The sequence below is a fragment of the Microcebus murinus genome, unplaced genomic scaffold (genome assembly GCF_040939455.1).
Source record: "Microcebus murinus isolate Inina unplaced genomic scaffold, M.murinus_Inina_mat1.0 scaf048_hap2_Mmur4.0, whole genome shotgun sequence".
Classification (NCBI taxonomy): Eukaryota; Metazoa; Chordata; class Mammalia; order Primates; family Cheirogaleidae; genus Microcebus; species Microcebus murinus.
In genome coordinates, this window is record NW_027438994.1 from 89,255 (window position 1) to 105,189 (window position 15,935).

Genomic DNA, 15,935 nt, shown 5'->3' on the forward strand with positions numbered 1-15,935 from the left:
GGTGAAAGCAGCCACGGGGCCTCGGAGAAGACACCAGGCTGGGCGCCCGCCCCACAGTGGGGGCACGTCCCCCGCAGGCCACTTAGCGACGGCCGCCGGCCGGCGGACGGTTGGGTGGCGCGAGACGCTGCGGCCGCCCTGCTACCGGGTTCCTGGGAGGGCGTCCTGGAACCAGCGTCCACACCAAGCCCTTGGAAGGCCCAGGCGACGGAGGAGCCCCGTCAGGCAGGGGCCGAGGACGGTGACGGCCCGGGCGGGGAGGAGCGTGTCAGGCAGGGGCAGAGGACGGTGACAGGTGACAGGCCGGGCGGGAAGGAGTCAGTCAGGCAGGGGCCGAGGAGGAGACGGGCTGGGTAAGGGTTAGGGTTAGAGTCAGGGCACAAGTCACAATCGCAAAGACCTGGAAGCGACCCGAGTGCCCATCGACCCACGAGTGCGTAAATGAAATGTGGCGCGTGGACACCACGGAGTGCTATTCAGCTAGGAGGAGCAGCGGTGAGAGGGCACCTCTCGTGGTTCTCCTGGCCAGAGCTGGAACCCGTTCCAGTAAGCCAGGTAGCCCAAGAATGGACACACGAGCACCACGTGCTCGCGCTCACCAGCAAATGGGTACGAACCGATGGACACCTAAGTGGACACAGAGGAATCACCTTCATCGGGTGGGTGTCGGGCGGGTGGGGGGAGGGGATGGGCATACACCTCCATTAGGAATGGGGTGGGTGCGCACCGACTGGGGGATGGGCGCACTTGAGGCTCTGACCCGAGGGGGGAGGCAGGGAGAGGGCAACGTACCCGACCCTAACATTGGTACCCCCACAATACGCTGGAACGACATCAGAGGTAAATGAATAAGAACACAGGGGGGAGGGGGGCACGGGCAACACATGTCACCTTAATACTTGGACTCCCATCATCTGCTTGAAAAGAGAGAGAAAAGAAAATGCAATCATAGAGATAAGAGACACTTTTTAAAAATAATGAATCCGAAGAGAAAAGTAAAAGGAGGCCTGTGGAGCAGGTCTGGGTGCGACTCCGGATCCCCCAACATCAGGTGCCACCACCAAAGATTCCTACGTGTAGCCCATAGAACCCCAAAAGCAACGGGACGAGTTCTGGTCACATACTCCCTCCAAATGACATCCTGGCCTTCTTCTGGAACTCCCTCCCCTCTCAGACTCTCAAGGTTTCCTCCAGCGTGTCGGTTCCCACAGAGCAGACCTTTGGTCTGAGACCTGACAGTCCAGAAGCCACGCATGCTGCCGCGTGACGGCGGTGTCGCGGCTTGGGACAAGAGGAGGCCCCACGGTGCGGGCTGGGGCGCCAGGCACCGCGGCGGGCGCTGAGGGTGGGGGTGACCCCCACCCCGGGCCGCCGCCTCGCTCCCAGAGAGGGGACAGAACAAGAGGCAAAACAAAAAAAAAAAAAAAAAAAGAAGAAGCCTACGGCACCCGGTATTCCCAGGCGGTCTCCCATCCAAGTACTAACCAGGCCCGACCCTGCTTAGCTTCCGAGACCAGACGAGGTCGGGCGCGTTCAGGGTGGTGTGGCCCTAGACGGCGGAGGGCGCCCCTGCCCCGCTCAAGAAGCCGAGCCTCTCTGCGCTTCCCCGCCGCCTCCTCCCGCCCCAGGCCCCGCACCGGCGCTGACCCGCGCCGGGCCGGGCCTGTTGAGTTCACCGGCCGGGTCCGGCGGGCTCCGAGGGACGGGGGTGACAGGCGGGGCGGGGCGGGCAGGGAGCGGTGGGCCGGGGTGGGGGGCTGTCTCTCTATACACACACACACACACACACACACACTCACACTCACACAAGATGCGCCTCCACGGCTGGACTCGCCAAGGTGGAGACCTTCCAGCCCCCTTCCTCTCCTCGCCTGGCCTCCTTCACCTACCCGCCCCCCACCCCCAGCTCGTGGCCGCCCCCGCCGCCGCCGCCGCCGCCGCCGCCGCCGCCGCCGCCGATTGCGCACGCGCGGATCGCCCGCCCTTTGACCCCAGGCAGGGGCCGCCCTCCCCGACAACCCCTTTCAGCTGGGCCCCCCACCCTGTGGGTGGGCTGCCGCCTATTCCCCCGGGCCCCGGGCTGGGGCACAGCGCATGGGGGAGGGGAGCGAGTGTATGGGGCGTCTCTCTCTCTCTCTAGGGATGTGTCCCATGGGTGGGGTGGCGTGGTTTGTGGGGCGCTGAAGAAATCAGTCCCCTCCATCTCCTACCTCTGGAAAACGCCCAAGCCCTTGGAGAACTGCCGGCAACGCGACCGGGGGGGCCGGGACCCTCCTCTGTGTCCTCCTGTGGCCCAGTCCAAGGGGCCGGGGCCTGGGCCTGGCCGGGGCTGCATTGGACCCCGACCACCCTGGCGTGTGGACTCGCTAAAAATCGGCCATTAGATATTGGATTCCAGCTTCATTGAGGTCATTTCACTAATGAGTGCACCGGAAAGAGTTTCCTAATCCATCTGTGAGGGTGGCAACTGAAAGAGAATTTTAAAGCTGACAGAATAGGCGAGGAAAGGCATAGGAGATTTCCACACCCAGTAAGGAAGCCTTTCCCGAAATGGAAGAAAGAAACGAGCAAACAGAAACACCGGTAGCCCGCCAGGATCAGAGTCTGCCCCCGAGAGAAAGTACCCTGACCAGGTTCACCCGTGGGTGGGTGGCGAGCTAGCGGCATTCAGAAGAGCGAGGCCCGCAGTCTGTGCAGAAGACACCTGCACTCGGGTGTGTGTGTGGCGGCACGATTCACAAGCAGCTCCAGATGTTAAGCCAAGGAGAAGCCAGGGAGTTCCCAACGCCCCAGGTGTCCTCAGCCCACGACTGGCTGCTGGGGGAATGCGAAGCCCGGCTCCTTGTCTCAGAGCGGGACAACCAGGAGGTGTGACGTACACCCCGGGGTTCCCAGGAGGATCAGGCTGAAGCTGGGACTTGGCCTGAAAGTGTCCCCTCGCATGGCCACCCCCTTCCCCTTCCTGCTCCTCTACTCCTGGTGCCCCTCCATCCAGGGGCCAGACCTTAAAGAGTCACCCGCAAGAGAATCCTGGTCCCAAAGGAGCCTTCTGGGGGACCCGTGCTGAGAGAGGTTGTGGGCATGGCCCGCTGGGGCTCTGCCCGACCCAGGGCTGAGAGATGCAACCTCCCAGCTCTGGGTCCCTGCAGGGGAAGCGTTGGCAAGCACAGGGCCAGTCCTCCAAAGGCCCAGGTGCAGGGAGCCCAGGCCAAGCAGCCTGTGGAAGAAGCCACCCCGGGAAGACGACTGCAGGCCACGGCCCTTCCCACCTCCTCCTCCTCCTCCTCCTGCTCCTCCACCCCCACCGACCTCCCACCCCCCACCCCCGACATGGCGCAGGGCTCAGAGACACCTCAGACACTTGCTACCCAAAGTGCAAAGGGCATCAGTTGCTCCTCCAAACCCCCCCCCCTGCCCAGCAGACCGCGTCGTCCAGCCAGCCCCCGGGCCTCCCTGGGGTGCCCAGCACAAAAGTGCAGACAACCACCGGACCCTCAATCTCAGTTTTCGGATGTTTTTGCCACTCTAAGGACCCGCAGGCCAGCTGGGCCTTCTGGCAGGACAGAGAGCCCCGGAATCCGACGTGGAGAGCTGGGTGTACGTCCCCACGAGGAGGCGGTCCCCACCTCCGCGGCTCTCCCCTTGCGGGGGGGGGGTGAAAGCAGCCACGGGGCCTCGGAGAAGACACCAGGCTGGGCGCCCGCCCCACAGTGGGGGCACGTCCCCCGCAGGCCACTTAGCGACGGCCGCCGGCCGGCGGACGGTTGGGTGGCGCGAGACGCTGCGGCCGCCCTGCTACCGGGTTCCTGGGAGGGCGTCCTGGAACCAGCGTCCACACCAAGCCCTTGGAAGGCCCAGGCGACGGAGGAGCCCCGTCAGGCAGGGGCCGAGGACGGTGACGGCCCGGGCGGGGAGGAGCGTGTCAGGCAGGGGCAGAGGACGGTGACAGGTGACAGGCCGGGCGGGAAGGAGTCAGTCAGGCAGGGGCCGAGGAGGAGACGGGCTGGGTAAGGGTTAGGGTTAGAGTCAGGGCACAAGTCACAATCGCAAAGACCTGGAAGCGACCCGAGTGCCCATCGACCCACGAGTGCGTAAATGAAATGTGGCGCGTGGACACCACGGAGTGCTATTCAGCTAGGAGGAGCAGCGGTGAGAGGGCACCTCTCGTGGTTCTCCTGGCCAGAGCTGGAACCCGTTCCAGTAAGCCAGGTAGCCCAAGAATGGACACACGAGCACCACGTGCTCGCGCTCACCAGCAAATGGGTACGAACCGATGGACACCTAAGTGGACACAGAGGAATCACCTTCATCGGGTGGGTGTCGGGCGGGTGGGGGGAGGGGATGGGCATACACCTCCATTAGGAATGGGGTGGGTGCGCACCGACTGGGGGATGGGCGCACTTGAGGCTCTGACCCGAGGGGGGAGGCAGGGAGAGGGCAACGTACCCGACCCTAACATTGGTACCCCCACAATACGCTGGAACGACATCAGAGGTAAATGAATAAGAACACAGGGGGGAGGGGGGCACGGGCAACACATGTCACCTTAATACTTGGACTCCCATCATCTGCTTGAAAAGAGAGAGAAAAGAAAATGCAATCATAGAGATAAGAGACACTTTTTAAAAATAATGAATCCGAAGAGAAAAGTAAAAGGAGGCCTGTGGAGCAGGTCTGGGTGCGACTCCGGATCCCCCAACATCAGGTGCCACCACCAAAGATTCCTACGTGTAGCCCATAGAACCCCAAAAGCAACGGGACGAGTTCTGGTCACATACTCCCTCCAAATGACATCCTGGCCTTCTTCTGGAACTCCCTCCCCTCTCAGACTCTCAAGGTTTCCTCCAGCGTGTCGGTTCCCACAGAGCAGACCTTTGGTCTGAGACCTGACAGTCCAGAAGCCACGCATGCTGCCGCGTGACGGCGGTGTCGCGGCTTGGGACAAGAGGAGGCCCCACGGTGCGGGCTGGGGCGCCAGGCACCGCGGCGGGCGCTGAGGGTGGGGGTGACCCCCACCCCGGGCCGCCGCCTCGCTCCCAGAGAGGGGACAGAACAAGAGGCAAAACAAAAAAAAAAAAAAAAAAAGAAGAAGCCTACGGCACCCGGTATTCCCAGGCGGTCTCCCATCCAAGTACTAACCAGGCCCGACCCTGCTTAGCTTCCGAGACCAGACGAGGTCGGGCGCGTTCAGGGTGGTGTGGCCCTAGACGGCGGAGGGCGCCCCTGCCCCGCTCAAGAAGCCGAGCCTCTCTGCGCTTCCCCGCCGCCTCCTCCCGCCCCAGGCCCCGCACCGGCGCTGACCCGCGCCGGGCCGGGCCTGTTGAGTTCACCGGCCGGGTCCGGCGGGCTCCGAGGGACGGGGGTGACAGGCGGGGCGGGGCGGGCAGGGAGCGGTGGGCCGGGGTGGGGGGCTGTCTCTCTATACACACACACACACACACACACACACTCACACTCACACAAGATGCGCCTCCACGGCTGGACTCGCCAAGGTGGAGACCTTCCAGCCCCCTTCCTCTCCTCGCCTGGCCTCCTTCACCTACCCGCCCCCCACCCCCAGCTCGTGGCCGCCCCCGCCGCCGCCGCCGCCGCCGCCGCCGATTGCGCACGCGCGGATCGCCCGCCCTTTGACCCCAGGCAGGGGCCGCCCTCCCCGACAACCCCTTTCAGCTGGGCCCCCCACCCTGTGGGTGGGCTGCCGCCTATTCCCCCGGGCCCCGGGCTGGGGCACAGCGCATGGGGGAGGGGAGCGAGTGTATGGGGCGTCTCTCTCTCTCTCTAGGGATGTGTCCCATGGGTGGGGTGGCGTGGTTTGTGGGGCGCTGAAGAAATCAGTCCCCTCCATCTCCTACCTCTGGAAAACGCCCAAGCCCTTGGAGAACTGCCGGCAACGCGACCGGGGGGGCCGGGACCCTCCTCTGTGTCCTCCTGTGGCCCAGTCCAAGGGGCCGGGGCCTGGGCCTGGCCGGGGCTGCATTGGACCCCGACCACCCTGGCGTGTGGACTCGCTAAAAATCGGCCATTAGATATTGGATTCCAGCTTCATTGAGGTCATTTCACTAATGAGTGCACCGGAAAGAGTTTCCTAATCCATCTGTGAGGGTGGCAACTGAAAGAGAATTTTAAAGCTGACAGAATAGGCGAGGAAAGGCATAGGAGATTTCCACACCCAGTAAGGAAGCCTTTCCCGAAATGGAAGAAAGAAACGAGCAAACAGAAACACCGGTAGCCCGCCAGGATCAGAGTCTGCCCCCGAGAGAAAGTACCCTGACCAGGTTCACCCGTGGGTGGGTGGCGAGCTAGCGGCATTCAGAAGAGCGAGGCCCGCAGTCTGTGCAGAAGACACCTGCACTCGGGTGTGTGTGTGGCGGCACGATTCACAAGCAGCTCCAGATGTTAAGCCAAGGAGAAGCCAGGGAGTTCCCAACGCCCCAGGTGTCCTCAGCCCACGACTGGCTGCTGGGGGAATGCGAAGCCCGGCTCCTTGTCTCAGAGCGGGACAACCAGGAGGTGTGACGTACACCCCGGGGTTCCCAGGAGGATCAGGCTGAAGCTGGGACTTGGCCTGAAAGTGTCCCCTCGCATGGCCACCCCCTTCCCCTTCCTGCTCCTCTACTCCTGGTGCCCCTCCATCCAGGGGCCAGACCTTAAAGAGTCACCCGCAAGAGAATCCTGGTCCCAAAGGAGCCTTCTGGGGGACCCGTGCTGAGAGAGGTTGTGGGCATGGCCCGCTGGGGCTCTGCCCGACCCAGGGCTGAGAGATGCAACCTCCCAGCTCTGGGTCCCTGCAGGGGAAGCGTTGGCAAGCACAGGGCCAGTCCTCCAAAGGCCCAGGTGCAGGGAGCCCAGGCCAAGCAGCCTGTGGAAGAAGCCACCCCGGGAAGACGACTGCAGGCCACGGCCCTTCCCACCTCCTCCTCCTCCTCCTCCTGCTCCTCCACCCCCACCGACCTCCCACCCCCCACCCCCGACATGGCGCAGGGCTCAGAGACACCTCAGACACTTGCTACCCAAAGTGCAAAGGGCATCAGTTGCTCCTCCAAACCCCCCCCCCTGCCCAGCAGACCGCGTCGTCCAGCCAGCCCCCGGGCCTCCCTGGGGTGCCCAGCACAAAAGTGCAGACAACCACCGGACCCTCAATCTCAGTTTTCGGATGTTTTTGCCACTCTAAGGACCCGCAGGCCAGCTGGGCCTTCTGGCAGGACAGAGAGCCCCGGAATCCGACGTGGAGAGCTGGGTGTACGTCCCCACGAGGAGGCGGTCCCCACCTCCGCGGCTCTCCCCTTGCGGGGGGGGGTGAAAGCAGCCACGGGGCCTCGGAGAAGACACCAGGCTGGGCGCCCGCCCCACAGTGGGGGCACGTCCCCCGCAGGCCACTTAGCGACGGCCGCCGGCCGGCGGACGGTTGGGTGGCGCGAGACGCTGCGGCCGCCCTGCTACCGGGTTCCTGGGAGGGCGTCCTGGAACCAGCGTCCACACCAAGCCCTTGGAAGGCCCAGGCGACGGAGGAGCCCCGTCAGGCAGGGGCCGAGGACGGTGACGGCCCGGGCGGGGAGGAGCGTGTCAGGCAGGGGCAGAGGACGGTGACAGGTGACAGGCCGGGCGGGAAGGAGTCAGTCAGGCAGGGGCCGAGGAGGAGACGGGCTGGGTAAGGGTTAGGGTTAGAGTCAGGGCACAAGTCACAATCGCAAAGACCTGGAAGCGACCCGAGTGCCCATCGACCCACGAGTGCGTAAATGAAATGTGGCGCGTGGACACCACGGAGTGCTATTCAGCTAGGAGGAGCAGCGGTGAGAGGGCACCTCTCGTGGTTCTCCTGGCCAGAGCTGGAACCCGTTCCAGTAAGCCAGGTAGCCCAAGAATGGACACACGAGCACCACGTGCTCGCGCTCACCAGCAAATGGGTACGAACCGATGGACACCTAAGTGGACACAGAGGAATCACCTTCATCGGGTGGGTGTCGGGCGGGTGGGGGGAGGGGATGGGCATACACCTCCATTAGGAATGGGGTGGGTGCGCACCGACTGGGGGATGGGCGCACTTGAGGCTCTGACCCGAGGGGGGAGGCAGGGAGAGGGCAACGTACCCGACCCTAACATTGGTACCCCCACAATACGCTGGAACGACATCAGAGGTAAATGAATAAGAACACAGGGGGGAGGGGGGCACGGGCAACACATGTCACCTTAATACTTGGACTCCCATCATCTGCTTGAAAAGAGAGAGAAAAGAAAATGCAATCATAGAGATAAGAGACACTTTTTAAAAATAATGAATCCGAAGAGAAAAGTAAAAGGAGGCCTGTGGAGCAGGTCTGGGTGCGACTCCGGATCCCCCAACATCAGGTGCCACCACCAAAGATTCCTACGTGTAGCCCATAGAACCCCAAAAGCAACGGGACGAGTTCTGGTCACATACTCCCTCCAAATGACATCCTGGCCTTCTTCTGGAACTCCCTCCCCTCTCAGACTCTCAAGGTTTCCTCCAGCGTGTCGGTTCCCACAGAGCAGACCTTTGGTCTGAGACCTGACAGTCCAGAAGCCACGCATGCTGCCGCGTGACGGCGGTGTCGCGGCTTGGGACAAGAGGAGGCCCCACGGTGCGGGCTGGGGCGCCAGGCACCGCGGCGGGCGCTGAGGGTGGGGGTGACCCCCACCCCGGGCCGCCGCCTCGCTCCCAGAGAGGGGACAGAACAAGAGGCAAAACAAAAAAAAAAAAAAAAAAAGAAGAAGCCTACGGCACCCGGTATTCCCAGGCGGTCTCCCATCCAAGTACTAACCAGGCCCGACCCTGCTTAGCTTCCGAGACCAGACGAGGTCGGGCGCGTTCAGGGTGGTGTGGCCCTAGACGGCGGAGGGCGCCCCTGCCCCGCTCAAGAAGCCGAGCCTCTCTGCGCTTCCCCGCCGCCTCCTCCCGCCCCAGGCCCCGCACCGGCGCTGACCCGCGCCGGGCCGGGCCTGTTGAGTTCACCGGCCGGGTCCGGCGGGCTCCGAGGGACGGGGGTGACAGGCGGGGCGGGGCGGGCAGGGAGCGGTGGGCCGGGGTGGGGGGCTGTCTCTCTATACACACACACACACACACACACACACTCACACTCACACAAGATGCGCCTCCACGGCTGGACTCGCCAAGGTGGAGACCTTCCAGCCCCCTTCCTCTCCTCGCCTGGCCTCCTTCACCTACCCGCCCCCCACCCCCAGCTCGTGGCCGCCCCCGCCGCCGCCGCCGCCGCCGCCGCCGCCGCCGCCGCCGATTGCGCACGCGCGGATCGCCCGCCCTTTGACCCCAGGCAGGGGCCGCCCTCCCCGACAACCCCTTTCAGCTGGGCCCCCCACCCTGTGGGTGGGCTGCCGCCTATTCCCCCGGGCCCCGGGCTGGGGCACAGCGCATGGGGGAGGGGAGCGAGTGTATGGGGCGTCTCTCTCTCTCTCTAGGGATGTGTCCCATGGGTGGGGTGGCGTGGTTTGTGGGGCGCTGAAGAAATCAGTCCCCTCCATCTCCTACCTCTGGAAAACGCCCAAGCCCTTGGAGAACTGCCGGCAACGCGACCGGGGGGGCCGGGACCCTCCTCTGTGTCCTCCTGTGGCCCAGTCCAAGGGGCCGGGGCCTGGGCCTGGCCGGGGCTGCATTGGACCCCGACCACCCTGGCGTGTGGACTCGCTAAAAATCGGCCATTAGATATTGGATTCCAGCTTCATTGAGGTCATTTCACTAATGAGTGCACCGGAAAGAGTTTCCTAATCCATCTGTGAGGGTGGCAACTGAAAGAGAATTTTAAAGCTGACAGAATAGGCGAGGAAAGGCATAGGAGATTTCCACACCCAGTAAGGAAGCCTTTCCCGAAATGGAAGAAAGAAACGAGCAAACAGAAACACCGGTAGCCCGCCAGGATCAGAGTCTGCCCCCGAGAGAAAGTACCCTGACCAGGTTCACCCGTGGGTGGGTGGCGAGCTAGCGGCATTCAGAAGAGCGAGGCCCGCAGTCTGTGCAGAAGACACCTGCACTCGGGTGTGTGTGTGGCGGCACGATTCACAAGCAGCTCCAGATGTTAAGCCAAGGAGAAGCCAGGGAGTTCCCAACGCCCCAGGTGTCCTCAGCCCACGACTGGCTGCTGGGGGAATGCGAAGCCCGGCTCCTTGTCTCAGAGCGGGACAACCAGGAGGTGTGACGTACACCCCGGGGTTCCCAGGAGGATCAGGCTGAAGCTGGGACTTGGCCTGAAAGTGTCCCCTCGCATGGCCACCCCCTTCCCCTTCCTGCTCCTCTACTCCTGGTGCCCCTCCATCCAGGGGCCAGACCTTAAAGAGTCACCCGCAAGAGAATCCTGGTCCCAAAGGAGCCTTCTGGGGGACCCGTGCTGAGAGAGGTTGTGGGCATGGCCCGCTGGGGCTCTGCCCGACCCAGGGCTGAGAGATGCAACCTCCCAGCTCTGGGTCCCTGCAGGGGAAGCGTTGGCAAGCACAGGGCCAGTCCTCCAAAGGCCCAGGTGCAGGGAGCCCAGGCCAAGCAGCCTGTGGAAGAAGCCACCCCGGGAAGACGACTGCAGGCCACGGCCCTTCCCACCTCCTCCTCCTCCTCCTCCTGCTCCTCCACCCCCACCGACCTCCCACCCCCCACCCCCGACATGGCGCAGGGCTCAGAGACACCTCAGACACTTGCTACCCAAAGTGCAAAGGGCATCAGTTGCTCCTCCAAACCCCCCCCCCTGCCCAGCAGACCGCGTCGTCCAGCCAGCCCCCGGGCCTCCCTGGGGTGCCCAGCACAAAAGTGCAGACAACCACCGGACCCTCAATCTCAGTTTTCGGATGTTTTTGCCACTCTAAGGACCCGCAGGCCAGCTGGGCCTTCTGGCAGGACAGAGAGCCCCGGAATCCGACGTGGAGAGCTGGGTGTACGTCCCCACGAGGAGGCGGTCCCCACCTCCGCGGCTCTCCCCTTGCGGGGGGGGGTGAAAGCAGCCACGGGGCCTCGGAGAAGACACCAGGCTGGGCGCCCGCCCCACAGTGGGGGCACGTCCCCCGCAGGCCACTTAGCGACGGCCGCCGGCCGGCGGACGGTTGGGTGGCGCGAGACGCTGCGGCCGCCCTGCTACCGGGTTCCTGGGAGGGCGTCCTGGAACCAGCGTCCACACCAAGCCCTTGGAAGGCCCAGGCGACGGAGGAGCCCCGTCAGGCAGGGGCCGAGGACGGTGACGGCCCGGGCGGGGAGGAGCGTGTCAGGCAGGGGCAGAGGACGGTGACAGGTGACAGGCCGGGCGGGAAGGAGTCAGTCAGGCAGGGGCCGAGGAGGAGACGGGCTGGGTAAGGGTTAGGGTTAGAGTCAGGGCACAAGTCACAATCGCAAAGACCTGGAAGCGACCCGAGTGCCCATCGACCCACGAGTGCGTAAATGAAATGTGGCGCGTGGACACCACGGAGTGCTATTCAGCTAGGAGGAGCAGCGGTGAGAGGGCACCTCTCGTGGTTCTCCTGGCCAGAGCTGGAACCCGTTCCAGTAAGCCAGGTAGCCCAAGAATGGACACACGAGCACCACGTGCTCGCGCTCACCAGCAAATGGGTACGAACCGATGGACACCTAAGTGGACACAGAGGAATCACCTTCATCGGGTGGGTGTCGGGCGGGTGGGGGGAGGGGATGGGCATACACCTCCATTAGGAATGGGGTGGGTGCGCACCGACTGGGGGATGGGCGCACTTGAGGCTCTGACCCGAGGGGGGAGGCAGGGAGAGGGCAACGTACCCGACCCTAACATTGGTACCCCCACAATACGCTGGAACGACATCAGAGGTAAATGAATAAGAACACAGGGGGGAGGGGGGCACGGGCAACACATGTCACCTTAATACTTGGACTCCCATCATCTGCTTGAAAAGAGAGAGAAAAGAAAATGCAATCATAGAGATAAGAGACACTTTTTAAAAATAATGAATCCGAAGAGAAAAGTAAAAGGAGGCCTGTGGAGCAGGTCTGGGTGCGACTCCGGATCCCCCAACATCAGGTGCCACCACCAAAGATTCCTACGTGTAGCCCATAGAACCCCAAAAGCAACGGGACGAGTTCTGGTCACATACTCCCTCCAAATGACATCCTGGCCTTCTTCTGGAACTCCCTCCCCTCTCAGACTCTCAAGGTTTCCTCCAGCGTGTCGGTTCCCACAGAGCAGACCTTTGGTCTGAGACCTGACAGTCCAGAAGCCACGCATGCTGCCGCGTGACGGCGGTGTCGCGGCTTGGGACAAGAGGAGGCCCCACGGTGCGGGCTGGGGCGCCAGGCACCGCGGCGGGCGCTGAGGGTGGGGGTGACCCCCACCCCGGGCCGCCGCCTCGCTCCCAGAGAGGGGACAGAACAAGAGGCAAAACAAAAAAAAAAAAAAAGAAGAAGCCTACGGCACCCGGTATTCCCAGGCGGTCTCCCATCCAAGTACTAACCAGGCCCGACCCTGCTTAGCTTCCGAGACCAGACGAGGTCGGGCGCGTTCAGGGTGGTGTGGCCCTAGACGGCGGAGGGCGCCCCTGCCCCGCTCAAGAAGCCGAGCCTCTCTGCGCTTCCCCGCCGCCTCCTCCCGCCCCAGGCCCCGCACCGGCGCTGACCCGCGCCGGGCCGGGCCTGTTGAGTTCACCGGCCGGGTCCGGCGGGCTCCGAGGGACGGGGGTGACAGGCGGGGCGGGGCGGGCAGGGAGCGGTGGGCCGGGGTGGGGGGCTGTCTCTCTATACACACACACACACACACACACACACTCACACTCACACAAGATGCGCCTCCACGGCTGGACTCGCCAAGGTGGAGACCTTCCAGCCCCCTTCCTCTCCTCGCCTGGCCTCCTTCACCTACCCGCCCCCCACCCCCAGCTCGTGGCCGCCCCCGCCGCCGCCGCCGCCGCCGCCGCCGATTGCGCACGCGCGGATCGCCCGCCCTTTGACCCCAGGCAGGGGCCGCCCTCCCCGACAACCCCTTTCAGCTGGGCCCCCCACCCTGTGGGTGGGCTGCCGCCTATTCCCCCGGGCCCCGGGCTGGGGCACAGCGCATGGGGGAGGGGAGCGAGTGTATGGGGCGTCTCTCTCTCTCTCTAGGGATGTGTCCCATGGGTGGGGTGGCGTGGTTTGTGGGGCGCTGAAGAAATCAGTCCCCTCCATCTCCTACCTCTGGAAAACGCCCAAGCCCTTGGAGAACTGCCGGCAACGCGACCGGGGGGGCCGGGACCCTCCTCTGCGTCCTCCTGTGGCCCAGTCCAAGGGGCCGGGGCCTGGGCCTGGCCGGGGCTGCATTGGACCCCGACCACCCTGGCGTGTGGACTCGCTAAAAATCGGCCATTAGATATTGGATTCCAGCTTCATTGAGGTCATTTCACTAATGAGTGCACCGGAAAGAGTTTCCTAATCCATCTGTGAGGGTGGCAACTGAAAGAGAATTTTAAAGCTGACAGAATAGGCGAGGAAAGGCATAGGAGATTTCCACACCCAGTAAGGAAGCCTTTCCCGAAATGGAAGAAAGAAACGAGCAAACAGAAACACCGGTAGCCCGCCAGGATCAGAGTCTGCCCCCGAGAGAAAGTACCCTGACCAGGTTCACCCGTGGGTGGGTGGCGAGCTAGCGGCATTCAGAAGAGCGAGGCCCGCAGTCTGTGCAGAAGACACCTGCACTCGGGTGTGTGTGTGGCGGCACGATTCACAAGCAGCTCCAGATGTTAAGCCAAGGAGAAGCCAGGGAGTTCCCAACGCCCCAGGTGTCCTCAGCCCACGACTGGCTGCTGGGGGAATGCGAAGCCCGGCTCCTTGTCTCAGAGCGGGACAACCAGGAGGTGTGACGTACACCCCGGGGTTCCCAGGAGGATCAGGCTGAAGCTGGGACTTGGCCTGAAAGTGTCCCCTCGCATGGCCACCCCCTTCCCCTTCCTGCTCCTCTACTCCTGGTGCCCCTCCATCCAGGGGCCAGACCTTAAAGAGTCACCCGCAAGAGAATCCTGGTCCCAAAGGAGCCTTCTGGGGGACCCGTGCTGAGAGAGGTTGTGGGCATGGCCCGCTGGGGCTCTGCCCGACCCAGGGCTGAGAGATGCAACCTCCCAGCTCTGGGTCCCTGCAGGGGAAGCGTTGGCAAGCACAGGGCCAGTCCTCCAAAGGCCCAGGTGCAGGGAGCCCAGGCCAAGCAGCCTGTGGAAGAAGCCACCCCGGGAAGACGACTGCAGGCCACGGCCCTTCCCACCTCCTCCTCCTCCTCCTCCTGCTCCTCCACCCCCACCGACCTCCCACCCCCCACCCCCGACATGGCGCAGGGCTCAGAGACACCTCAGACACTTGCTACCCAAAGTGCAAAGGGCATCAGTTGCTCCTCCAAACCCCCCCCCCTGCCCAGCAGACCGCGTCGTCCAGCCAGCCCCCGGGCCTCCCTGGGGTGCCCAGCACAAAAGTGCAGACAACCACCGGACCCTCAATCTCAGTTTTCGGATGTTTTTGCCACTCTAAGGACCCGCAGGCCAGCTGGGCCTTCTGGCAGGACAGAGAGCCCCGGAATCCGACGTGGAGAGCTGGGTGTACGTCCCCACGAGGAGGCGGTCCCCACCTCCGCGGCTCTCCCCTTGCGGGGGGGGGTGAAAGCAGCCACGGGGCCTCGGAGAAGACACCAGGCTGGGCGCCCGCCCCACAGTGGGGGCACGTCCCCCGCAGGCCACTTAGCGACGGCCGCCGGCCGGCGGACGGTTGGGTGGCGCGAGACGCTGCGGCCGCCCTGCTACCGGGTTCCTGGGAGGGCGTCCTGGAACCAGCGTCCACACCAAGCCCTTGGAAGGCCCAGGCGACGGAGGAGCCCCGTCAGGCAGGGGCCGAGGACGGTGACGGCCCGGGCGGGGAGGAGCGTGTCAGGCAGGGGCAGAGGACGGTGACAGGTGACAGGCCGGGCGGGAAGGAGTCAGTCAGGCAGGGGCCGAGGAGGAGACGGGCTGGGTAAGGGTTAGGGTTAGAGTCAGGGCACAAGTCACAATCGCAAAGACCTGGAAGCGACCCGAGTGCCCATCGACCCACGAGTGCGTAAATGAAATGTGGCGCGTGGACACCACGGAGTGCTATTCAGCTAGGAGGAGCAGCGGTGAGAGGGCACCTCTCGTGGTTCTCCTGGCCAGAGCTGGAACCCGTTCCAGTAAGCCAGGTAGCCCAAGAATGGACACACGAGCACCACGTGCTCGCGCTCACCAGCAAATGGGTACGAACCGATGGACACCTAAGTGGACACAGAGGAATCACCTTCATCGGGTGGGTGTCGGGCGGGTGGGGGGAGGGGATGGGCATACACCTCCATTAGGAATGGGGTGGGTGCGCACCGACTGGGGCATGGGCGCACTTGAGGCTCTGACCCGAGGGGGGAGGCTGGGAGAGGGCAACGTACCCGACCTTAACATTGGTACCCCCACAATACGCTGGAACGACATCAGAGGTAAATGAATAAGAACACAGGGGGGAGGGGGGCACGGGCAACACATGTCACCTTAATACTTGGACTCCCATCATCTGCTTGAAAAGAGAGAGAAAAGAAAATGCAATCATAGAGATAAGAGACACTTTTTAAAAATAATGAATCCGAAGAGAAAAGTAAAAGGAGGCCTGTGGAGCAGGTCTGGGTGCGACTCCGGATCCCCCAACATCAGGTGCCACCACCAAAGATTCCTACGTGTAGCCCATAGAACCCCAAAAGCAACGGGACGAGTTCTGGTCACATACTCCCTCCAAATGACATCCTGGCCTTCTTCTGGAACTCCCTCCCCTCTCAGACTCTCAAGGTTTCCTCCAGCGTGTCGGTTCCCACAGAGCAGACCTTTGGTCTGAGACCTGACAGTCCAGAAGCCACGCATGCTGCCGCGTGACGGCGGTGTCGCGGCTTGGGACAAGAGGAGGCCCCACGGTGCGGGCTGGGGCGCCAGGCACCGCGGCGGGCGCTGAGGGTGGG

General features: G+C 63.7%; 4 non-coding genes across 4 annotated transcripts; all 4 read right to left on the reverse strand.

The window, feature by feature from the left end:
* Positions 1 to 1,436: 1,436 nt before the first annotated feature.
* LOC142868930 (5S ribosomal RNA) lies at positions 1,437 to 1,555 on the reverse strand. Its single transcript, XR_012917789.1, has one exon. It is a non-coding gene; the product is annotated as a 5S ribosomal RNA (ribosomal RNA).
* Positions 1,556 to 5,090: 3,535 nt separating this feature from the next.
* LOC142868932 (5S ribosomal RNA) lies at positions 5,091 to 5,209 on the reverse strand. The gene has a single exon (XR_012917791.1). It is a non-coding gene; the product is annotated as a 5S ribosomal RNA (ribosomal RNA).
* A 3,522-nt stretch (positions 5,210 to 8,731) lies between these two features.
* Positions 8,732 to 8,850, reverse strand: LOC142868933 (5S ribosomal RNA). The gene has a single exon (XR_012917792.1). It is a non-coding gene; the product is annotated as a 5S ribosomal RNA (ribosomal RNA).
* Positions 8,851 to 12,380: 3,530 nt separating this feature from the next.
* Positions 12,381 to 12,499, reverse strand: LOC142868935 (5S ribosomal RNA). Its single transcript, XR_012917793.1, has one exon. It is a non-coding gene; the product is annotated as a 5S ribosomal RNA (ribosomal RNA).
* Between the last annotated feature and the right edge of the window lie 3,436 nt (positions 12,500 to 15,935).